Source organism: Dendrobates tinctorius, unplaced genomic scaffold (genome assembly GCF_039654945.1).
Source record: "Dendrobates tinctorius isolate UK_male_01 unplaced genomic scaffold, ASM3965494v1 ptg000058l, whole genome shotgun sequence".
In the NCBI taxonomy this organism is placed as follows: Eukaryota; Metazoa; Chordata; class Amphibia; order Anura; family Dendrobatidae; genus Dendrobates; species Dendrobates tinctorius.
The window spans coordinates 9,168,770-9,195,157 of NW_027361726.1; the positions used below are offsets into that span (position 1 = coordinate 9,168,770).

At 42.5% G+C, this 26,388-nt stretch overlaps 1 protein-coding gene across 1 annotated transcript in view; it reads left to right on the forward strand.

Moving 5' to 3' along the window:
- Positions 1 to 250: 250 nt before the first annotated feature.
- The window catches only part of TRAF3 (TNF receptor associated factor 3), a 124,427-nt gene continuing 98,289 nt past the window's right edge, over positions 251 to 26,388 (forward strand). The window contains exon 1 of the mRNA XM_073578018.1: positions 251 to 553. The gene's annotated coding sequence lies outside the window, so the exon portion shown is untranslated. The remainder of the gene's footprint in view (positions 554 to 26,388) is intronic.

Genomic DNA, 26,388 nt, shown 5'->3' on the forward strand with positions numbered 1-26,388 from the left:
ATGATACAGTGTTACATTTAAATTCAATCTTTTTTTCCCTGTCATCCATAGACTGCTGTGCAAAAACTGCCCAACCTGATCTTTTTTTTTTATTTTTTCTCCTCCTCGGGCTCAACCATTACCATTTGCACAGGGGGTGAGCTCTGCCTATACTCTCCTTTTCATTCTTTCAGGCACTCTTTTCCACCGGCAATCCCCCTGTGCACTGGTGGCACCCAGCCGGAGTACAGCAGTGCTATGGGTGCTATGCTGTCTGCTCTAGGATCTGCAGCTGCAGCATCTGTTCCTCCCTGACCCCCTCAGCACTGCAATGGCCTCATTCCTACCAGCACCCTACAGATGACATGCTACCATCTCCTGTGCAACTAGTACATGCAGCTGCCCGTCTAGCCCATGCCTACCTGCCCGCTTACCTATGTGCCAGCACATCAGCATTTCTTGTAATTTACTTTTTCATTTGCATTAATTAATATATATTTTATTTTTATTTTACAATGGAATCTGGAGATCTGGTGCTAAGAGCCGATGCAGAATTCAATAAAGTGAGGAAAAGGTAAGTGCAATGTGCTAATGTGTAATGTGATGGGTGACCTTAGTGCTCTGGAGGCGATGGAGGGGGGAGCACTTAAGGAAAATGAATGGCTTTGAATGTCCTTTTACATTTTTTTTTGGGGATGGGTTTTTTCTGTAAATAATGCCCTTGTTTCCATGCTGGCATGCTGGATGCGGAGACAGGGATGGGGCAGGTGCAGCGGTGATTGATTGCATCCGTATATGATTAGATATGGTGCATAGGAATAAATAAGTGCACCCCCCTTCTCCAACCTGGGTAACGATACCGCAGTGTTAGGCTATCCGAGAAGGGATCAGAGTGATGTGCACTGGATCAATGCAGGAAAACAGATCCCAGATAGCAGCACAAGAAAAGGGGGGCAACGATGAAGCGCGTGAATATACGGCTCCTCAGTATAGTGACTGCTAAATGCATCTGTGACTGCCATGATCACGGTGCAAATACTCATGACTTCTGGCATGGCACGGCACGGCACGGTGCGGACCGATGCTGTGTCATCCAAGGAAATGAAAGGAGGGGGTTTAAAATGTTACATCGTATCACAACTGTATCAGCTTTCATTAATATAACTACTACTTTGGAAACGATATCCAAATTTAAGTGAATTATAACCAATTATATATATATATATATATATATATATATATATATATATATATATATATATATATATATATCACCACTTATATATTTTTTTAATTGGATTATATTTCAGGACTGGATTATTATAAAATGTTTTTTCTTCGTGTAGTCGTCTTATTATATGTTCCATAACATGGCTTACTGATGGTAGAGGATGATGTTCACTTAGAACTGATGATTTAGATTTTTTTTTTTTCCCCCAATCAAAAATAAATAAAAACCTGGATGTAATGTTCAGGAGTGGTCTTGTCGGACCCTTTGTAGGAGATTAATGTGTGATGAGATGAAGTAATGAGACGGTTGTAGAATGTATTTGGGGGTGCAGTACTACTGATGGCAGCTAGGGGTCTCCACTATCTTAGATGAACGGCCTTCGGCACTACTGGATTGGGATTGTGGGAAAAATGAATGTATTATTTTATGTAGCGGTAACATAGTCTGGGCGCTGGGCAGAGAATGTAACTGCTCTAGTGGGGGCTCTGATCTCACACTTTATACTCCGAAGTGTGGGCTGAACATACAGCCGCCATGCAGATACTATCCCTGGTCAGATTCAAGCCCAGAGCCCCAAGAATTCACTGAGCCGCTGTACAGCAAAGTGATCCTTATACACATAAATCGGTTTATAAAGGGATTGGCCCCTATTTTTCTATAGGATAGACCATCAACGCCATATCTGTGGTTGGACGACACCCAGCACTCCCACCGATAACATCTGGCCGATACTGGGACCAGGTTATGAATTGTAGATCTACACAGCTCCATAATCTGTATTGTGGCCACAGCCGGTACTGCACATCTGGCTCTATCGAATAATTAGGAAGGATCTGCAGTACCCCACTGCGGCCACAATACAGATAACGGCGCTGTGCTCTTTACAGTCCACAACTGATAACATCCTGGCAGAACCAGAAACCACTGATCGTAGGGGGGGTCGATGCCTGGGGTCACACCCCCTTTCTGTCCTAAGGAGGGGTCATGAATATAAAAGTAGCGGACACCCCATTTAACCTTACAGTTTGCCTTTTCTGACTGATCACTGTAAATTATCAGAAACCTCCTCGGTCACCCCCCAAAAAATCATCTAGAGCCTCTCAGTAAATGCTACATAGAGAGGAGGGGGATGCAGCTGGACTCTGTCTGAGATTTATGCTGTGAGAGGGGAGAAGGAGAAGACACGAGATCAGAGCTCGCAGCAATCAGTGGGACTGACATAAAGGGATAAGACACTTGTGGATGACTGTGAAATTAGATTTGATAGATCTGATATGGCTGCCTATGGTATCAGAACTAGAAACAGCTGCCAGTGCATAACAATTGCCATAGAGACCCGTAGTGATTTAAAGGGGGTTGTACTGGACTTGTATACTTAAATTGGGGGGTTAGGCACCTGGCCAGAAGAAAGAGAGAACACCATAGCGCCATCCACTGTGTGGTGGCCAATATCAGGTACTGCAGCTTGGTGCCTATTGTAGCGAATGTGACCTAGGGTGCAGTACCTAAAAATGACCAAGAAGGTGTATGGATCTGTGCTGTTCTGGCTCAGTTTACAGTTTATTTCTGGCTGTCACTGATTGGCCGGTGTCAGACCTGACCCTGCCCAATCTGATATGACCACCTTCAACCATATCATAGTAGTGGACAATCCCTTTAAGTGCAGCGTTCTCACACTGTTCTGCGGCGGAGAGATAATTGGAAGCATGTTAAAATCTAATAGGGTCCCGTAGACCTCCATAGGTGCCGCCTTCTGGCGCCCTACTGCTCTGAGCTGTCACGTGGCCATGTGCATGCACAATATGGTGGTATATTTGTGTCGCCATCTGGTGGACGTGGTGGCTACTGACCCTGACTTGCAGCTATGCTGTATACGAAGAGGCTATCCGGATGGTCTCTTGTATATATGTGACGATCGGATCAATTCTTGGCACCAGCGCTATAGATGCGCTCACAGTGGTATAAAAGGAAGAATGACAGATGCTCGGCATCGGCAGGAAGGATTTACTCATCATTGTGGCCATAACAATAGAAGGAAGAACTGTGGGGGAGGTACAGAGTGTAGGTTGTTACAATGTATCAGGCAGATATACAGTCGCTTTTTTCTTACACTGATACATTGTAACAAACCTTCAGCTGTAGTATTAAGTCAGAGGGGATTTTCACCAGATCTGTGTGCATGAATCCTAACAGCAGAGGGTTTGTGTCCACCACCTTAAAGGGATTGTTCACTACGTTGATATTGATGAACAATCCTTAGTATACCAGATCGGTGGGGGTCCGACACCCGGTGTCCCCGCCGAGCAGCTGTTATTGGCCTCAGCCATGCTGCCAATTACCACTTTGTAAATCCACAGTAAAAAGAATTCTTCTTTCTAATGCATTTTTTGACCGCAATGTGTGAATTAATGCGGACTTTGACATGTGTTAGGTAAAGAACGTCTGGCAGCTAGAAGGTCTCTGTGGGCAGCAAGCAGTGGTCCTGAAAGTAATGAGAAGCTGAAGAATATTTAGAATTGAGAGTTCTCAGTGGTTGATACCTTTTAATGGCTAACTGAAAAGATGGTAACACATTGCAAGCTTTCGAGACTACTCAGGTCTCTTCATCAGGCATTGACTAATACAAAATCTGAAGTCACATATTTATACACAACACAGCACAGAAAAAATGCAATAGATAAGACAAGTGACGCGAAGCAGAACTATCATTATGGGAGAGGGGTAAACATAAATATTGGACCAGTTCATAGATAAGGAGTGTGAAAGTTTTATTGTCCTCTGATTTGGCTCTGGTACTGTATTCTAAATATTTTTCTATCTACTGGCTAACACGGTACAAAGATATACCGTATATCTTTTCGGGAATCTGAAAGTCAATTTTAAACAGATGCAGAAGTTTTCATGAGGAAATGTTGTATTGGGGCGACACAGGACGCACGGTTCACTGCTGGTACGTACATCGCGGGGTCCTGCAGAAAAATGGGGGTGCATTGCGCCCCCCCCAGGTAATGTGATCAGCTGGTTCCAGCTTGGTTATTGCCGGTCACAATGCTGCGACCACATTTGCTTGGATCCTCTGCGATGTAGCAGTGGCATCAGTGATCTTCAGCCGTGAGTCATCTGTCTACACAACAGTCGCCGTGTAGCCCGGCATACATCAGACTACTCGAGTCCTTTACCCTGACATCTAGATGGATGGATTGCACGATATTACAAGAAAATGGTATTTCCCTGAGTGTAAAGTTCTCCCAAGGATCCAGGAAGGATGATGATGAGGATGATGATGATGCCAGTAGTCAGCTTCCTGCTCCACCAGTTGTTCAGCATATTGTCCTTGCTGACATCATCGCCGCCTCTTGCTCTCTGCACCCTTGTGGCAGGGATTTGGGTGCTTTGTGCATCACCCACCCCAGTGCCTGTCTGTGCAGACACTGCTGTTTTTAGATTAACCAAGAGACAAGGCTAACGGGTATTTAGGACATGGCGTCTCGGACCCCGTTACCTTTACGTTTTTTTTTAATGTAAATGAAGAGTAAAAGTTCTGCAACTTTCTAATAAATATTTACAAAACCTGCGCTTGCTGTCATCCAGTCGGAACCTTCTTATTTAGCTCCAAATCTTGTTCAAATCTGATATTTCTCACAGCTGACTGTTTGTTACAGTCATGCAGTGGTCACTGCTTACAACCCCACACAAGTGACATTTCCGGGAAGGCGCAGTCCTTCCAATCAAGACCATAGTGCAATCATATCCATGGGGGGATTGGAAGTGACAATCGATCTGTGAGGGGAATCTTGCAGCCGTTGTCGCTCTCTTCGGAATATGTATGTGAATGTCATCGGACTCTCGTGTAATAATGCAGTACAGGGTCCGATGGCAGGCAGTGTAGGCAGCAGCCTATGGACATTCATGCCGCAGTCACAGCTCCATTGGGAAAGGTGCCCTCTTCTCTCCCTACCTGCGATAAACATAGTCCTCATTACAGGTAACTTTCGTACAAGAAAACAAGTCTGTACAATGACCTTTGTATGGTAACAACAAGCGAGTCCTGAAAGGACCTTCCTTATATAATATAGGGGCTTTCCTGCCTATAGATCACCACACGGCTACCTTCACCTGCTTTTTTTTCCAACTTATTTTTATTGAGTTCAAAGAGCATAACAAAAAAGAAAATTGTACATATCCTTGAAGGAACAAACTTTTATAACAGTCATAAACATCCCTCCATTACCTTCCCAACCTTACGCTCCCCCCTAACTTCTCCACATTCAGTTATTAAGCCCCTTCACCTGCTTTTATCGGGATCTATCAGGGTGACGTGTTACTGATCCCTCTAAGGCAGAGCAAACCTACAACTCTCAGCACTCCCTGAAAACCACAGACCAATGTACAGTGGCCATCCCCGGTACCCTAATTCTGAGATTGGCTGCTGCCGCCATTCTGGGGTCTTGTTTGTCTAAGTGCATGCCCCCTGAGGATACATAGATGCCGCTCCAGCAGAGGGTGGAGGGTAGTGGGGAAATGGGCAGGTTTCAGACTTCTCAAGTGTTCAGACCCCGTAGACTTTGCTGTTCTGCTCGTGCACAAGGAGAACAAGGCAACAGCGCAGGATTTGGAGGGCCAGGGTGGTGATCCCAAACTTGCAGGGTTCGATACCATGACTGATTGAGCATGCTTGGTGGAAGGGTACGCTGCAATCTCACACATGGCTGATCGCTCCCCTCCAGTATTGATTGACATTCCCCCCTCTGCCTTCCAGACTTCTACAAACCTTGTGCTGCACCAGCGACTTGTACTTTTGGGCATGAACAAGGAGTACTGACCGTGCCTGGCTTATTCATGGTGCACCTCGCTAATCTGGGCATGCTCGGACGGACTGGACTACGTGACTTTTCCTTACACACCCACTGGACTCTTCACCGGTCATTAATATTTGCAGAGTTTTTAAGTGATTTTCACTACATACACAAACACCGACCGATGGTCACTTCTTATATGTAGTGAAAACGGTGTCAGACTGAAGAACATTGGGCCCACCAGAGAATTTTATTCTGAGGGCCCACCTTTCTCCCCCACTGAAGAGCCCCATAGCAACTGCAAGGTTTGCACTATGAACTCTCCTGAAGGAGAAGCAAGGGCCCACCGGAGGATTCTCCGGTTCTCTGGTGGGCCAGTCCAACCCTGAGTGAAAATATGACATATTGTGTCTTCTGTCCTCAGATCCCGGCACTGCTCCAGCGATGACTCTTCTGTGTTTTGTTTTTAGACTCTCGGCCTTAAAATACATTCATGGGGCTTTCCTGAAACCTCGGAGTTTGGTTTTAGAAAGATTTCTTCTGGTTTTGGCTCCAAGAAAGCGGCTCACATGATTTCCACTTAAAAGGTCGCTCAGCTCCACAATACTTCGCTTCACAGGAGCCGACTCTAATTTTATTTTTCATTTTCTGTGACTGTCTCTGGTTACCATGTCCTATAGCCGGCCCCGTCCTGGCAGCGGCATCTTGCATCGCACATATTGGGGTATAGGTGATCCACCTTGGGGAAGCCCAAGTCTTACCATGCATGCGCCCTATTCTTGCTGCTACTTTTATTTCTTTTTTTTTTTTAAAGTGCAGCACAAAGGAAGTCAGGAGGTTCTTCATTTCCTTGGGTGCTTTCCCATCGTTAATTACATGGTTGGTTGCATAAATGTGTCTTGTCACGATCACACAAGATCAGACTTCAGTTGGGGTAAACGCCATCCTGAGAAGATCCAGGAGTGATGCCGGGCCTCCCCCGTACCTGTGAGTGGTTACCTATGTTTCCATTTAATTTTGGTTCTATGTATTATCGTACCCTATGCATCAGATACATTTACTGGATCTACTTCGATACAGTTTATCCTTCTCTTCACCAGACGACTTATCATTTATCCATAGGGGTGAGTCCGACCACTGGATCCTGAATCACGGCTGAACAGGGCACCATGACTGTAAGAATGGGGCAGCAGTGCACATGCTTGACCGCTGCGCCATTCATCCTCTGAGGCTACCCAAAAAACCTTGGCAGCCCCAATGGGAATAAATGGAGCGACGGCAGAGCGTGCGCTCTGCGGCACCATTCTAAGGCCGGGGTCAGACTTGCGAGAAACTTGGACGAGTATCACACATCAAAACCCGGCACTGCCGCCGGCATTCGGATCGGAGCGTTCAGCTGCATGTATTTCTATACAAATGAATGCTCCGATCCGAGTGCCGGCGGCAGTGCCGGGTTTTGATGTGTGATACTCGTCCAAGTTTCTCGCAAGTCTGACGCCGGCCTAACAGTCATAGATGTGCCCCATTCTCCTAATCCGCTCGGGGCCCGATTCCCCACTGACCTATGAGTGATCACCGATCTTCACCGGACTACCCCTTTATAGCACTTCTAAATCTGTTGTCTTTAGTTGTGAGGATTAATTACCTGTGGGTTTAATAGGGTTCTCTGTCCAGTTTTCAATGTTAAAAAGTGGCCAAACTTTGGATAAGAATTGAAAGTCCTCTCCTAGCAGCCCCCGGGTCATCCATGGCCTCTTAGCTTCTTCCTCCAACCAGGAATGGCACATGACCATGGCGGACATCTGTCCATATTCCATGACAAGTTTGTTGATATCTCTGCTTGCTGTCAGTGAATGTCCAAATTTACAGAAACTTTAAAATCTTCTGGTTCGGTGACATTTTACATCACGTCACAGTGCTGTGCTGGATTACCGGACTTTCTAGATTATCAAGTGTCAGATTTTACTGCACTTTATGATCAGCATAGGGCCGTGCTTAGACGATTCCTGTTGCTTCGGTTTCATACTTTACCTGCATTGGATATAGGTTTATTATTATTTTTGAATTATTTGTTTGTTTTATGTTATTTTTCAATTCAGTCACTGGCACGGCCGGCTCAAATTCCTGTGATGTTGACACATAATGATTTTCTCTTTGTGAGCGAAAGGGGAACTCCGAAGAATCTGAGAAGGAAAAGATCTCAGCAAATTCCTCGGTGCCTCTTGTACCAAAAATAATGTTTACTATTATTAAGAGACGCTAATCGCCGCAGATTTCTCCCCATCGGGTTATTTACAGGGGGTTTAGTGTTTGCGAGGGAGTAAACTGATAATTACCATCATTCCCCTGATAGAAAGCCATGTCTGGGGGCTTTTCTGGTAATGAAATGCCGTAACGTGCACACAATATGGACACAGACTACAGTAAGGATCCTGTGGATTATCACAAGTATCGATTTACATGATACATATCATCTCCACGTCGCCTCTCGCTGCGCCACGTTCACACTACGGCTTCTGCCAATGTTGACTTGTCGCGATCCACCAATAATCTGGCGCTGATCACCTTCTAGCAGCGAACTACAATCTCCAAGAATAGACCTTCATTAATATTGATCCTCATGGATCAGAATATACAGGAATGGGGAGGTTGGGTTTTCTATATAATTGCAAGGAAAAGTAAAAAAGGCTGCCCTTAGATTTAGCGGGATTTCTGAATAAATGCAATAAAATGTGGTCTGCTTGTTATCTCATGTCACAATTGTGTATAGATACAAGGTAAATAAAGTAATGAACATTTTTTTACTTTCACTAAGTAAACACTCACAGGGCGTGGAGGCGAACTTTGCGCTAAAATCTACCTGTGGTTTCAGGTGACTTGAGAATAAGTCGTCCTGTGTGTACACGAGGAATAACACTATTTCTGGCCGTTGGATGACTTGCATCCTGCATTTGTTCACCAGTTTCTTCTCTGCAGCCTCTTTCTCCAAATTTTCAGTTGTCTCTGAGCTAGTTGTACAATGTCTCCCATACACAATGTACGTTAAGACATGAGGGATTCCTGCTCACCTGTGTCTATGGAGCATATGTTCAGAATCAGCAGCAGGGGAGACATTATACAGCAGCACTGAGCAGTGTAACTGTGAATCCAGCAAATGAGGAAAGAGCAACGCTTCTTAGAAAGCCACAGATGAAGAAAATTATACAGCAGTACTGAGCAGTGTAACTGTGAATCCAGCAAATGAGGAGAGAGCAACGCTTCCTAGAAAGACAAAGGTGAAGAAAATTATACAGCAGTACTGAGCAGTGTAACTGTGAATCCAGCAAATGAGGAGAGAGCAACGCTTCCTACAAAGCCACAGATGAAGAAAATTATACAGCAGTACTAAGTGATGTAGCTGTGAATCCTGCACTTGGAGACAGACAAAACACTTACTGGAAAGCAGCAGCATGATGCCTCTCTTAACTCCAGAGACTTCAATAAACAGCTGTAATCTTATTTTATAGTTAGAAGGCAGCCCCTGTTGTTTGAGTTTAGGATGTTTTGTGATTTGAGGGAATGAATGAATTCTACGGTGTATAAAATCATTTTCCAGCAAATGGTAAGAGACGCCATCCATGACCTCAAGCTGAAGAGATATTGTGGGTTATGTGACAAGACTATAACCAAAAGAACACAAATGATCAACTAAAGAATAGTTAAACAGAAGATTTGTGTTTAGGATTGGCCAAGAGTCCTCCTGACATTAACCTTATGGGGACATTGCTGCCTTATCGGAGTATGGCTGTACACATACAGTCATATGTAAAAGTTTGGGCACCCCTATTAATGTTAACCTTTTTTCTTTATAACAATTTTGGTTTTTGCAACAGCTATTTCAGTTTCATATATCTAATAACTGATGGACTCAGTTATATTTCTGGATTCAAATGAGGTTTATTGTACTAACAGAAAATGTGCAATCTGCATTTAAACAAAATTTGACCGGTGCAAAAGTATGGGCACCCTTATCATTTTCTTGATTTGAACACTCCTAACTACTTTTTACTGACTTCCTGAAGCACTAAATTGGTTTTGTAACCTCATTGAGCTTTGAACTTCATAGCCAGGTGTATCAAATCATGAGAAAAGGTATTTAAAGTGGCCACTTGCAAGTAGTTCTCCTATTTGATTCTCCTATGAAGAGTGGCATCATGGGCTCCTCAAAGCTACTCTCAAATGATCTGAAAACAAAGATTATTCAACATAGCTTTTCAGGGGAAGGATACAAAAAGTTGTCTCAGAGATTTAACCTGTCAGTTTCCACTGTGAGGAACATAGTAAGGAAATGGAAGAACACAGGTACAGTTCTTGTTAAGCCCAGAAGTGGCAGGCCAAGAAAAATATCAGAAAGTCAGAGAAGAAGAATGGTGAGAACAGTCAAGGACAGTCCACAGACCACCTCCAAAGACCTGCAGCATCATCTTGCTGCAGATGGTGTCACTGTGCATCGGTCAACAATACAGCGCATGCATAACGCCTTTTTGTATGACCAAACAACTCAATCTTTGTTTCATCAGTCCACAGGACCTTCTTCCAAAATGTAACTGGCTTGTCCAAATGTGCTTTTGCATACCTCAGGCGACTCTGTTTGTGGCGTGCTTGCAGAAACGGCTTCTTTCACATCACTCTCCCATACAGCTTCTCCTTGTGCAAAGTGCGCTGTATTGTTGACCGATGCACAGTGACACCATCTGCAGCAAGATGATGCTGCAGGTCTTTGGAGGTGGTCTGTGGATTGTCCTTGACTGTTCTCACCATTCTTCTTCTCTGCCTTTCTGATATTTTCTTGGTCTGCCACTTCTGGGCTTAACAAGAACTGTACCTGTGTTCTTCCATTTCCTTACTATGTTCCTCACAGTGGAAACTGACTGGTTAAATCTCTGAGACAACTTTTTGTATCCTTCCCCTGAAAAGCTATGTTGAATAATCTTTGTTTTCAGATTATTTGAGAGTTGTTTTGAGGAGCCCATGATGCCACTCTTCATAGGAGAATCAAATAGGAGAACTTCTTGCAAGTGGCCACTTTAAATACCTTTTCTCATGATTTGATACACCTGGCTATGAAGTTCAAAGCTCAATGAGGTTACAAAACCAATTTAGTGCTTCAGGAAGTCAGTAAAAAGTAGTTAGGAGTGTTCAAATCAAGAAAATGATAAGGGTGCCCATACTTTTGCACCGGTCAAATTTTGTTTAAATGCAGATTGCACATTTTCTGTTAGTACAATAAACCTCATTTGAATCCAGAAATATAACTGAGTCCATCAGTTATTAGATATATGAAACTGAAATAGCTGTTGCAAAAACCAAAATTGTTATAAAGAAAAAAGGTTAACATTAATAGGGGTGCCCAAACTTTTACATATGACTGTATCTGCAGGAAGGCATGGTCCAAAATATTCTCCTTTCTAAGCACATGAAACTTATGGTGGAGGTTCACTGACTTATTTCCTGCACTGTGGATGTTTAGCCAATGTGTGTAATACCTGGCAGGAATGATACAAGTGTTTGTGTTATTACTTTAGTCACATCGTGTAATTGTGACGTAGATAACAGACCACATTATCATCATCAATGCAGAGAAGTAGAGTTCACGTCAGTTTTCCTGCAGTTGCATATAATTCCTGGATATATATAATTTATGGCTATACGGTATATAATTTCTGGATATAGTTTCGTGTCATTCTTTAGATATTTGCATATTGCTGTTATTTTAGCTCCCCTTCCCCCCGCAGAAAGTTGTAAGTATAATAGATATATATTTCTTTAAATAACGTGGAGACGGCGTGATCGCTAATTACAACACTTAATCCAGCCTCGATTATTTCTTTCTGATAAGTGCACTCATGAGAATAGGCCGAGACCCAGAATTGGCGCCACCTCCCTATACAAGGATGGCGACAGTCCTGGAAGGAGTCTTGGCCGTCCAGTGCCAGCTGTCAGGTTACTGTAATCCAGTGTTTGCCGCTCTCCCTACCAGCTGTTTATTTTCAGATCTGTGCTGCCAGTCACCTCTGTTCACCCACAAGGCAGGAGTCACTCAGTCCTTAAAGGAGTTGTCCAGTTTTGGACACTTTTGGTAAATTCAGTGCTTTTCTTCCTCATTCTTATATTGCATTGTTGTAGCTTTTTTTGTTGACAAGAGATAATAAATCAATACATGGATTTCAGGGACTAGGGACCTCGGGATTAGTATGATCGCCCCCTTTAAAGTGCATGTTCATCTACAGTTAGATTGCAGTGGTGGGGGTCTGTGAGCGAAGCCCCCAACAGATAGAAATCAGATGGTACAGCAATGTTCTGATTGTTTTTCACTTTCGACATAATGTGGAAATTCCCGTTCCCATGTTTACAATGAAAATTAAAACTCAAAGCTTTAGGAAACCACCAGCAAACTGCTGTTGACGGATCTGTTAATTTGTTTATTACCTTGAATAACTATTAACTCATTAACACCTTAAATTCCCCTTCCCCCGGCATTGCTGCTCACTGACCCACGAGTAGCTTCCCAATTTTACATTTGTTAAGTGTATGCACCTTCTACAGAGAAGACTGTCAATCACTGAGTAAGACCGCCCACTGGACTCCTAACTATAGAAATGGCAGGGATTTAAATATATAAAATACAAAATATACTGTATGGATTCCCACAAATGCTTCCTACAAATCGGACGCCATGTTTTAGGTGTCACTGGAGCTCAGAAAACAACTGATATGAGTTACAAACTCTCCAGACAGAAGGAGCTCACTGATGGATTCTCAGTTAACTCATTCAGCAGCCAGTAATAGCCCATACAACATAGAGGTGTGTAGAATGGAAACTGTGCAAAATGGCTAATGAAACCTAACTGCAAAAGTGATTTTTTTTTTTTCTTTAGCTCTCAATACACGTTAGTCATTAAATTGCTTTGGAGGGGTGGATTAGTAAATGGAGGGGATTTTACAGCCTCCGTTCAATGACCACGCCCCTCATTGTCTCTTGCTCCGCCTTCTATGGCATCACATACCTATAACCTTTGCCTCACCCATTGCAATTGTAAAGGAATACAGTCCTATTCTGTAAGGAAATGAAGAATGACTTAAGAACCACATGGTGACTTCCAGTCAAATGTCATGAATGATCTGATAATCTCAGCCAAAACAATCAGTAATTAAAACTGCATTGTACGCGGAAAACCCCCCGGCAGTGTGTATGATCAGTGACGGTAATCGGTCATTGTGAGTCATCAGAAGGCGAAACATAGATCATTGTGACATCAATTGTATTATCCTACGTTATCCCCTGAGAATAGGATACGGGACACCATCCTGCAAGTATCCCAGGTGGAGCATGATCCCTTCTTTCTGGATGCGCCTGTCTTAGCTGAGTGCCATGTGTACCCGTTACTTTCCCACAGTACGACAGGTTTGCACGTATGCTCATCCCACCCTCCATCAGATGGCTTATTCTCACGATTGATGGGAATTACCGCGATTGGTAAGTTATCCATTGGCCAAGGGATAGAGGATAACTTATAAAATTAGTACAGCCCCTTTAAGGCGTCATTCCAGGTGCAGAATAAACCGTCCTGTGTGTCCATGATAAATAACATAATCCCTGGCCATTATTTGACTTGTATATTGTAATTTCACTAGTTTTCCCCTCTGCATGCTCTCTAATTTTCAGTTGTCTCTGAGCTGGTGGGTGAAAACTGACTGCTACAATGTATCACGCACAGACATGAGGGACCCCTACTCTCCTGTATGTAGCACATGTTCAAAAGCAGCATGGGGGGCACTAAACAGTAATACTGAGCAGCAGTGCTGCCATTAGGAATTTCAGGGCCCCATACTGGCAAAATTTTTGGGGCCCCCTTCGGACTCTGCCCAGGCTCCACCCCAGCTCCGCCTCCACCCCTCAAACTGTCCACAGTCTTACTGCTCTCTCTTGGAAAAACCACACTTCTCACCAATCACACATTAACAGTTCCCATCACCAGATCACAAATATAACCAGCAGTTTTTGTTTTGGCCACAACATTTTTTAATCCGCCACCACGACAAGGTAGACTCCTCTGGCCAGGCCCTACTCTACGCTAACCTAGTAAACATTTGTTAAAATATACAATACAATTTAGGTATATTTTTATTTATCAATTTTTAAAATGAACAACATCACATACAAGGGACAAATACCACCAAACAATGACCAGACACCATATTACCACCACATAGTGACCTATAATACCACATACAAGGGACAAATACCACCAAACCATAATCAGATCACATATTACCACCACAGTGACCGAATAATACCACATACAGGGAATAAATACGACCACACAATGACCAGACACCATATTACCACCACATAGTGACCTATAATACCACATACAAGGGACAAATACCACCAAACCATAATCAGATCACATATTACCACCACAGTGACCGAATAACACCACATACAGGGAATAAATACCACCACACAATGACCAGACACCATATTACCACCACATAGTGACCTATAATACAACATACAAGGAACAAATACCGCCACACCATGGCCGGAACCCCTATTACCACCACATAGTGACCGAATACTACAATACTGATCATTAATAAAAAAACACAATACTAATATCACCGTAAGTGCCATTATACACAGGAAATCTGTACTTAGTATGCAGTGTCCGTGTACAGGTGATACAGTGATTACCAGCGACATTATACACAGGAGCTCTGTATATAGTGTATACAGTGATTACTGGTGACATTATACACAGGAGCTCTGTATATAGTGTCTGTGTACAGGTAACACAGGGATCACCAGTGACATTGTACACAAGACCTCTGTATATAGTATACAATGTATAGTATCAGTGTACAGGAAACACACTGACTCACCAGTGACGTCTCTAGGTGAAGTCTTTCATCTTCACTTTTCATCTTCATCCAGCACAGACCGCCATCACTTCTTCCAGCCAGGGCTTGTCTCTGCAGGAAATAACAGTTATCCAGAGCACTGCTTGCAGAGCACATTACTTAATTTTTTACCAACTTCTACACTGCACCAGGCGACATAGTGTTGCTCTGCACAATAACAGGACCGCCCCCCATTTAAAACAGTATCCTCAAAAAAATATAATAACCCTTATTAAGCCCCTATGGTAATAATATCCCCCATCCTGGCCCCCGTGTGTCTCATTCCTGGCTCCAGCCATATGTTCTCCCATCCTGGCCCCATGTGATGTCTCCTGCCCCATATGATCTCCCCATCCTGCCCCATCGTATCCATCCTGCCCCATGTCACATAGGGCAGGATGGAGACACATGGGGCAGGATGGAGACGTGTGTGTATGTATATGTATGTATATATATATATATATATATATATACACATATACATATATACGCACACACAGTGTGTGTGTGTGTACTGAGACTATACACAGCAGTATCATCTATATAACGTATATAAAGTAGTATATACATTGTAATTCCTCCTGACGAAGCTGCGGCGTAACGCGCGTAGGGGCGGCAGGTTTGACAGCAGCATTCACATCACATGTAAGTGTTACTCTATAATGCAGCCCTTGTATCCATTTTTGGATTTTGTACAGGCAGTCCTTACTTTGTTTACATTTAACGCTTATTAGGCTTATTAGTACAAAGCACTTATGCACTTTGTATTCAGTATCCTACCCTGGGCACTGATTGTATGTAACACCCCATTTGGGTATACATATTATTTAAATAGGGAGTCTGCTGTTCACTGTGTACTCTATTTGTGAAGAAACTGCTTGTTTTGTACAGAAAAAATCTTTTTAAACTTTCAAGGTGCTGGTTTAATTATACTGTGTTTATGGCTGCTGCAACTTGCATTAGCATTTATGCTCTGTTTATTATTATTCTAATAAATTATATTCAGCTTGAAAAACTCAATTTTGATCTCTTGTTGTGCTTAATAGCTCATTTATGAGATTTTATTGTTATTACATTTTCAGTGAGTTGAGCCTTTGATTATATTTCACTGTGTTTGGGGTATTTTGTATTTAATATATACACAGCAGTATCACTTATATATAAAGTATATAAAAATCAGTAGCAGTATTGTCAATATAATGTATATACATAATATAGGTGATACTGTGATTATATACAGCAGTAGCAGCCAGTATCACTTATATATTGTATATAGAGCAATCTCTATACATTATATAGGCAATACTGCTACTGATGTGTATAGCTAATATATAAAGCTCAATGTGTGTGTATGTCTGGGATTGGCATCTGCACCGTCGCAGCTAAAGCCACAAAATTTTGCACAGTCACACGTCTGGACCCCGAGAGTGTCGTAAGCTATGTTGTGAGGCGAAATTTTAACCCCGCGCGTTCCAATTCACAAAACAATTTTGCCACTATCTACATAATGGGGAAAAAGTGAAAGGAAAAGTGTTGGAGGTAAATTGACAGCTGCCAGATGTGAACAAGGGGGACTTAAAGAATGAGAGCGATGGCGCCAAAGAGTATATACTGTACAGTTGCTAAGGTGGGGCCCTGATATGGGATACTCACCGCACACACAAAAATGCGCCACACACTACCACGTGCTTCAACACATATACCACCCTCAGCACACATTTCACCAACCTCGCCACACAAAAGTCGAAACACAAAAGTCGCCACTCAAAACTCACAACACTGTCCCAGAGCTGTTTAACCCCTTCACTACCAAGGGTGGTTTGCACGTTCATGACCGGGCCAATTTTTACAATTCTGATCACTGTCCCTTTATGAGGTAATAACTCTGAAACGCTTCCATGGATCTCGGTGATTCTGACTTTGTTTTCTCGTGACATATTGTACTTCATGTTAGTGGTAAAATTTCAGCCAAATAACTTGTGTTTATTTGTGAAAAAAACAGAAATTTGGCAAAAATTTTGAAAATTTCGCAATTTTCCAACTTTGAATTTTTATGCCCTTAACTCACAGAGATGAGGCATACAAAAAACTTAATAAGTAACATTTCCCATATGTTTACTTTACATCAGCACAATTTTGGAACCAAAATTTTTTTTTGTTAGGAAGTTGTAAGGGTTAAAATTTGACCAGCGATTTCTCATTTTTGCAACACCATTTTATTTTTACGGACCACATCACATTTGAAGCCACTTTGAGGGGTCTATATGATAGAAAATACCCAAAAGTGACACCATTCTAAAAACTCCACCCCTTAAGGTGCTCAAAACCACATTCAAAAAGTTTATTAACCCTTCAGGTGCTTCACAGGAATTTTTTGAATATTTAAAAAAAATGAACATTTAACTTTTTTCACAAAAAAATACTTCAGGTTCAATTTTTTTTATTTTACCAAGGGGAACAGGAGAAATTGGACTGCAAAAGTTATTGTGCAATTTGTTCTGAGTACGCTGATACCTGATATGTGGGGGGGGAACCACTGTTTCGGTGCATGGCAGACCTCAGCAGGGAAGGAGCGCCGTTTGACTTTTTCAATGCAAAATTGGCTGGAATTCAGATCAGACGCCATGTCACGTTTGGAGAGCCCCTGATGTACCTAAACAGTGGAAACCCCCCACAAGTGACCCCATTTTGGAAACTAGACCCCCAAGGAACTTATCTAGATGTGTGGTGAGAACTTTGAACCCACAAGGGCTTCACAGAAGTTTATAACGTACAGCGGTACAATTAAAAAATCATATTTTTTCCACAAAAATGATCCTTTCACCCTCAATTTTTATTTTCCCAAGGATAACAGGACCCTAAAAGTTATTGTGCAATTTGTCCTGAGTACGCTGATACCCCATATGTGGGTGTAAACGACTATTTGGGCGCATGGCAGAGCTCGGAAGGGAAGCAGCGCCATTTGACTTTTTTGGCTGGAATTGAGATCGGACACCATGTCGCGTTTGGAAAGCCCCTGATGTACCAAAACAGTGGAAACCCCCCACAAATGACACCATTTTGGAAACTAGACCCCCCAAGGAACTTATCTAGATGTGTGGTGAGCACTTTGAACCCCCCAGTGCTTCACAGAAGTTTATAACGCCCGGGCGTGAAAATAAAAAAATCGTATTTTTTCCACAAACATGATCTTTTAGTCCCCAATTTTTTTATTTTCCCAAGGGTACCAGGAGAAATTGGACCCCAAAAGTTTCGGAAGGGAAGTAGTGACGTTTTGGAATGCAGACTTTGATGGAATGGTCTGCGGGTGTCATGTGCATTTTGTAGAGCCTCTGATGTGCCTAAACTATTGAAACTCCCCACAAGTGACCCCATTTTGGAAACTAGACCCCCCACGGAACTTATCTAGATGTGTGGTGAGCACTTTGAACCCCCAAGTGCTTCACAGAAGTTTATAATGCCCGGGCGTGAAAATAAAAAAAATCATATTTTTTTCCACAAAAATGATATTTTTGCCCCCAATTTTTTATTTTCCTAAGGGTAACAGGAGAAATTGAACCCCAAAAGTTGTTTTGCAATTTGTCCTGAGTAGGCTGATACCCCATATGTGGGGGTAAAACACTGTTTGGGCACATGGCAGAGCTTGGAAGGGAAGGAGCACCATTTGACTTTTTCAACGCAGAATTGGCTGGAATTGAGATCAGACGCCATGTTGCGTTTGGAGAGCACCTGATGTGCCCAAACAGTGGAAACCCCCAATTCTAACTCCAACCCGAACCCCAACACACCCCTAACCCTAATCTCAGCCCTAACCCTAGCCCTAACCCTAATGGTAAAATGGAAATAAATACATTTTTTTAATTTTATTATTTTTCCCTAACTAAGGGGGTGATAACGGGGGGTATGATTTACTATTTATGGCGGTATTTATATTTGGCAGCTGTCACACGCTAAAATACGTTTTTTATTGTAAAAATAGTTTTTGCATCACCACATATTGAGAGCTATAATTTTTCCATATTTTGACCCACCAAGTCATGTGAGGTCTTATTTTTTGTGGGACGAGTTGATGTTTTTATTGGTATCATTTTCGGGCACGTGACAACTTTTGATCGCTTTTTATTCCGATTTTTGGGACGTAGAATGAACAAAAACCAGCGTTTCATGAATTTCTTTTGGGGGGTGCGCTTACACCGTTCCGCGTGCGGTAAAATTGATAAAGCGCTTTTATTCTTCGGGTCAGTACGGTTACAGCGATACCTCATTTATGTCTTTTTTTGTGTTTTGTCGCTTTTATGCAATGAAAACAATTTTATATAAAAAAATAATTATTTTTGCATCGCTTTATTCTGTGAGCTATAACTTTTTTGTTTTTTCGCTGATGACACTGTGTGGTGGCTCGTTTTTGCGGGACAAGATGACGTTTTCAGCGGTACCATGGATATTTATATGCGTCTTTTTGATCGCGCGTTATTGCACTTTTTGTTCGGCAGTATGATAATAAATCATTATTTTTTGCTTCGTTTTATATTTTTATTTTTGAAGGGGTTCGCTAAAGGGGTTAACTAATGGGACAGTTTTATAGGGCGGGTCGTTACGGACGCGGCGATACCTAATATGTGTACTTTTATTGTTTTTGTTTTTTTTATTTCCAAAAAATGAATTTATTATGGTTTTTTTTTTTTTTTAATTTATGTAGCGATTTTTTTTTTTTTTACTTTATTACATTGTCCCAGGTGGGACATCACTGTCATGTGACAGATCGCTGATCTGTCACATCACAGATTGCTGTGGCAGATCAGCAATCTGTCACAGGCACTACACAGGCTTCCATCCTTGTCTGCGCTATGCAGGCATGAGGTAGTCGGCTAACTGCAGGCCCCCGAAGGTCCCCGCCGCCATATTGGATCCGGGGACCTGCAGGGAAGGAGACCCCCACAGCGGCGCTGCACATTGCGCTGCTGTGGGGGCTCAGGGAAGCACCAGAGGGAGCCCACTCCCTGCCGATGCTTCCCTTTAACCCCCGGTATACCGCGATCGTGTTTGATCGCGGTGTGCCAGGGGTTAACATGTTGGGGGCGGTCCGTGACCGCCCCTGACACATTGTGCCGGGCGTCAGCTGTGATAATCAGCTGACATCCGGCCGCGATCAGCTGCGCTCACCACGTGAGCGCCGCTGATCGCACTAGACGTACTATTCCGTCCTTGGGACTTAGGTCCCAGGTCACATGGACGGAATAGTACGTCCATTGTAGGAAAGGGGTTAAAAGATGAAAAATGAGCTGTGATTGGTTGCCATCAGCAACAGTTTTCTTTGTAGACAGTTGTGGTAACTGAGGCCTATTATTCTTATCATTTCTATGGTGTTATCGTCCTTCTGTAAAGCTGGAAATAACACAATTTATTACCGTGCCAACACAGACTGCAGGGGAAGCCCAGTATCACACAGGATAGGATTAGATACACGGCTCAGCAGTCAGTATCACCCAGGATAGGATTAGATACATGACTCAGCAGTCAGTATCACACAGGATAGGATTAGATACACGACTCAGCAGTCAGTATCACACAGGATAGGATTAGCTACACAGCTCAGCAGTCAGTATCACACAGGATAGGATTAGATACACGGCTCAGCAGGTAGTATCACACAAGATAGGATTAGATACACGGCTCAGCAGCCAGTATCACACAGGATAGGATTAGATACACAGCTCCTAGGATTAGATACACAGCTCAGCAGTCAGTATCACACAAGATAGGATTAGATACACGGCTCAGCAGGTAGTATCACACAGGATAGGATTAGATACACGGCTCAGCAGTCAGTATCACACAGGATAGGGTTAGATACACAGCTGAGCAGACTGTATCACACAGGATAGGATTAGATACACAGCTCAGCAGTCAGTATCACACAGGATAGGATTAGATACACAGCTCAGCAGTCAGAATCACATAGGATAGGAATATATACATGGCTCAGCAGACAGTATCACACAGAATAGGATTAGATACACGGCTCAGCAGCCAGTTTCACACAGGATAGGATTAGATACACAGCTCAGCAGTCAGTATCACACAGGATAGGAGTAGATACACAGCTCAGCAGTCAGTATCACACAGGATAGGATTAGATACACGGCTCAGCAGGTAGTATCACACAGGATAGGATTAGATACACGGCTCAGCAGGTAGTATCACACAGGATAGGATTAAATACACAGCTCAGCAGTCAGTATCACACAGGATAGGGTTAGATACACAGCTGAGCAGACTGTATCACACAGGATAGAATTAGATACACAGCTCAGCAGTCAGTATCACACAGGATAGGATTAGATACACAGCTCAGCAGTCAGTATCACATAGGATAGGAATATATACATGGCTCAGCAGACAGTATCACACAGAATAGGATTAGATACACGGCTCAGCAGTCAGTATCACACAGGAGAGGATTAGATAAACGACTCAGCAGTCAGTATCACACAGGATAGGATTAGCTACACAGCTCAGCAGTCAGTATCACACAGGATAGGATTAGATACACGGCTCAGCAGGTAGTATCACACAAGATAGGATTAGATACACGGCTCAGCAGCCAGTATCACACAGGATAGGATTAGATACACAGCTCATAGGATTAGATACACAGCTCAGCAGTCAGTATCACACAGGATAGGATTAGATACATGGCTCAGCAGGTAGTATCACACAGGATAGGATTAGATACACGGCTCAGCAGTCAGTATCACACAGGATAGGGTTAGATACACAGCTGAGCAGACTGTATCACACAGGATAGGATTAGATACACAGCTCAGCAGTCAGTATCACACAGGATAGGATTAGATACACAGCTCAGCAGTCAGAATCACATAGGATAGGAATATATACATGGCTCAGCAGACAGTATCACACAGAATAGGATTAGATACACGGCTCAGCAGCCAGTTTCACACAGGATAGGATTAGATACACAGCTCAGCAGTCAGTATCACACAGGATAGGAGTAGATACACAGCTCAGCAGTCAGTATCACACAGGATAGGATTTGATACACGGCTCAGCAGGTAGTATCACACAGGATAGGATTAAATACACAGCTCAGCAGTCAGTATCACACAGGATAGGGTTAGATACACAGCTCAGCAGTCAGTATCACACAGGATAGGGTTAGATACACAGCTGAGCAGTCAGTATCACACAGGATAGGAATATATACATGGCTCAGCAGACAGTATCACACAGAATAGGATTAGATACACGGCTCAGCAGTCAGTACCACACAGGATAGGATTAGATGCACGTTTTTTATGTGCAATGTAATCATTATAATTTGTTATAACTAACCACAGTTGGTTACTATGCCCAGACAACACCGGGCTCTTCAGCTAGTATGTCATATAGGTGACACTGCGGTGTGTATATATACTGCTGTATACTTATATAAGCGATACTGCTTTGTGTGTATATATACATATATATACAGTGGAGGAAAAAGTATTTAGTCAGCCACTAATTGTGCAAGTTCTCCCACTTTAAAAGATGAGAGAGGCCTGTACTTGACATCATAGGTAGACTACAACTATGAGAGTCAAAATGAGAAAACAAATCCAGAAAATCACCTTGTCTGATTTGGCAAGATTTATTTTGCAAATTATAGTGGAAAATAAGTACCATATATGCTCGCGTATAAGCCGAGATTTTCAGACCATTTTTTGGGCTGAAAGTCCCCCTCTCGGCTTATACGTGAGTCATATACACCAGGGGGTCGGCGGGGGAGGGGGAGCAGGGGTGTCAGGTCATACTTTCCTCGCCTGGTGGCGGTCATGTGGTAACGCTCATTCAAGTCATGAATATGCGCATATTCATAACTTTAATGAGTGGTACCACGTGACCGCTGAAGGAAGGAATAGCTGCTGGAGATAAGCAGGGGCTGCACATGCTCTATGGAGCATCTTATGGGGCAGCACATGGGGGCATAATCTATGGAGCATCTTATGTGGCATATGGAGCATCTTATGGGGCAGCATATGGGGGTATAATCTATGGAGCATTTTATGGAGCATCTTATGGGGCCATAACCTTTATGGAGCATTTTATGGGGCAGCATATGGGGGAATAGTCTATGGAGCATCTTATGGGGCAGCATATGGGGGCATAATCTATGGAGCATCTTATGGGGGCATAATCTATGGAGCATCTTATGGAGCCATTATTAACCTTTGTGCAGCATTATATGGGGCGTATTTTGAATGGAGCATCTTATGGGGCCATCAAGAACTGTATGGAGCATTATATGGGGCTCCTGATTCAATATGGATGTTCAAAAACATTTAACCTACTGATGTCTCAATTAATTTTACTTTTATTGGTATCTATTTTTATTTTTGAAATTTACCAGTAGCTGCTGCATTTTCCACCCTAGGCTTATACGTGAGTCAATAAGTTTTCCCAGTTTTTTGTGGCAAAATTTGGGGGGTCGTCTTATACTCCGGTCGGCTTACACACGAGTATATATGGTATTTGGTCACCTAAAAACAAGATTTCTAGCTCTCACAGACCTGTAACTTCTTCTTTAAGAGGCTTCTCTGTCCTCTACTCATTACCTGTAGTAATAGCACCTGTTTGAACTTATCAGTATAAAAGACACCTGTCCACAACCTCAAACAGTCACACTCTAAATTCCACTAAGTTGAAGACAAAAGAGCTGTCGAAGAACACCAGACACAAAATTGTACCCCTCCGCAAAGGCAGGATGACATCAAGTGACCTAAAAAAGGAATGGCAAATGGCAGCTTGGGTGAAGTGCACGGCAAGAACAGTTTGTAACAGGCTCCTAGAGGCAGGGCTCACGTCATGTAAAGCTAAAAAAAAGCCTTTCATCAATGAGAAGCAAAGGAGAGACAGGCTGAAGTTTGCCAAAGACCATAAGGATTGGACCATAGAGGACTGGAGTAAGGTAATCTCTGATGAGTCTAATTTTCAGCTTTGCCCAACACACGGTCGTCTAATGGTTAGACGGAGACCTGGAGAGGCGTACAAGCCACAGTGTCTTGCACCCACTGTGAAATTTGGTGGAGGATCAGTGATGATCTGGGGATGCTTCAGCAAGGCTGGAATTGGGCAGGTTAATCTTTACGAAGGACGTATGAATCAGGCTGCATACAAGGTTATCCTGGAAAGAGTTGATTCCTTCTGCTCAGGCAATGTTCCCCAACTCTGAGGACTGGTTTTTCCAGCAGCACAATGCGCCATGCCACACAGCTAAGTCAATCAATGTGTGGATGAAGGACCACAATATCAAATCCCTGTCATGGCCAGCCCAATCTCCAGATCTGAGCCCCATTGAAAACCTCTGGAATGTAATCTAGAGGAAGATGGATAGTCACAAGCCATCAAACAAAGAAGAACTGCTTAAATTTTTGTACCAGGAGTGGCATAAGGTCACCCAAAAGCAGTGTGAAAGACTGGTGGGAAGCATGCCAAGACGCATGAAAGCTGTGATTAAAAATCATAGTTATTCCACAAAATATTGATTTCTGAACTCTTCCTGAGTTAAAACATTAGTATTGTTGTTTCTAAATGATTATGAACTTGTTTTCTTTGCATTATTTGAGGTCTGCAAGCACTGCAATTTTTTTGTTATTTTGACCATTTCTCATTTTCTGAAAATAAATACAAAATTTAGTGCTTGGAAATTTGAAGACATGTTGTCAGTAGTTTATAGAATAAAAGAGCAATTTACATTTTACTCAAAAATATACCAATAAAGAGAGAAATCAGACAAACTGAAAAATTTACCATCTGCTGCCAATAAATTTATGCAGAAAAAAAGGCATAGGCAATTGAATAAATCCATAAAATCAATAATTTATTGACATCAATTCATTAAGAATAAAACAAGGACATTTCTCAAAAATGCCAGGTACAAAAAATACATCAGGTATAAAAAATATGCCCCCTATAGAGGAAAGCAGTACAGCGAAACGGCTCTGTCGGGGCAGCCGGGTACACAAGCACCAGGAGCTGCATCTATGTAAGTTTCAAGCATTTTGCTAGTACTATGCACTTTATCATGCCTGATTGGAAGTAGCATTTTTTGTCAGCTTATATGACATTTGAACTGTGCACGGAGCAAATTAATTTTTCTTATATATGAGCTATTTCTGATCTTTTTGGGCACTACAGCACTTTCAATACCGCATTTATAAATTGACCTATGTATTGATGTTTATTTTGGATACATTTTCATGAGCAGGTTTTGATCCTTTGGCACTGGACACTTGTGGTGATCCTGCTGCATTTCATAAGTGCTGTTTTAGGCTGCAGTGTTCTCTGATGTATTTTTTTGTACCTGGCATTTTTGAGAAATGTCCTTGTTTTAATTTTAATGAACTGATGTCAATAAATTATTGATTTTATGGATTTATTCAATTGTCTGTGCTTTTTTTCTGCATAAATTTATGACAGGAGTTGGTATAGTGTAGTGAATAGAAGGTGGCTATTGTATTCTTTTTTGGACTATTTTGTTATGTATAAAACTGAAAAATTTGCAGTGGTCTCTTAATTTTTGCCAGAGCTGTATGTACACAGTGACTGCACCAGCAGAATAGTGAGTGCAGCTCTGGGGTATAATACAGGATGTAACTCAGGATCAGTAATGTAACGTATGTACACAGTGACTGCACCAGCAGAATAGTGAGTGCTGCTCTGGAATATAATACAGGATGTAACTCGGGTTCAGTAATGTAATGTATGTACACAGTGACTGCAATAGCAGAATAGTGAGTGCAGCTCTGGAGTATAATACAGGATGCAACTCAGGATCAGTAATGTAATGTATGTACACAGTGACTGCACCAGCAGAATAGTGAATGCTGCTCTGGAATATAATACAGGATGTAACTCGGGTTCAGTAATGTAATGTATGTACACAGTGACTGCAACAGCAGAATAGTGAGTGCAGCTCTGGGTATAATACAGGATGTAACTCGGGATCAGTACAGGATCAGTAATGTATGTATGTACACAGTGACTGCACCTGCAGAATAGTGAGTGCAGCTCTGGAGTATAATAGAAGATGTAACTCAGGATCAGTAATGTAATGTATGTACACAGTGACTGCACCAGCAGAATAGTGAGTGCAGCTTTGGGTATAATTCAGGAGGTAAATCAGGATCAGTAATGTAATGTATGTACACAGTGACTGCACCTGCAGAATAGTGAGTGCAGCTCTGGAGTATAATAGAAGATGTAACTCAGGATCAGTAATGTAATGTACACTCACTGGCCACTTTATTAGGTACACCTGTCCAACTGTGTGTTAAGACTTAATTTCTAATCAGCCAATCACATGGCGGCAACTCAGTGCATTTAGGCATGTAGACATGGTCAAGACAATCTCCTGCAGTTCAAACCGAGCATCAGTAT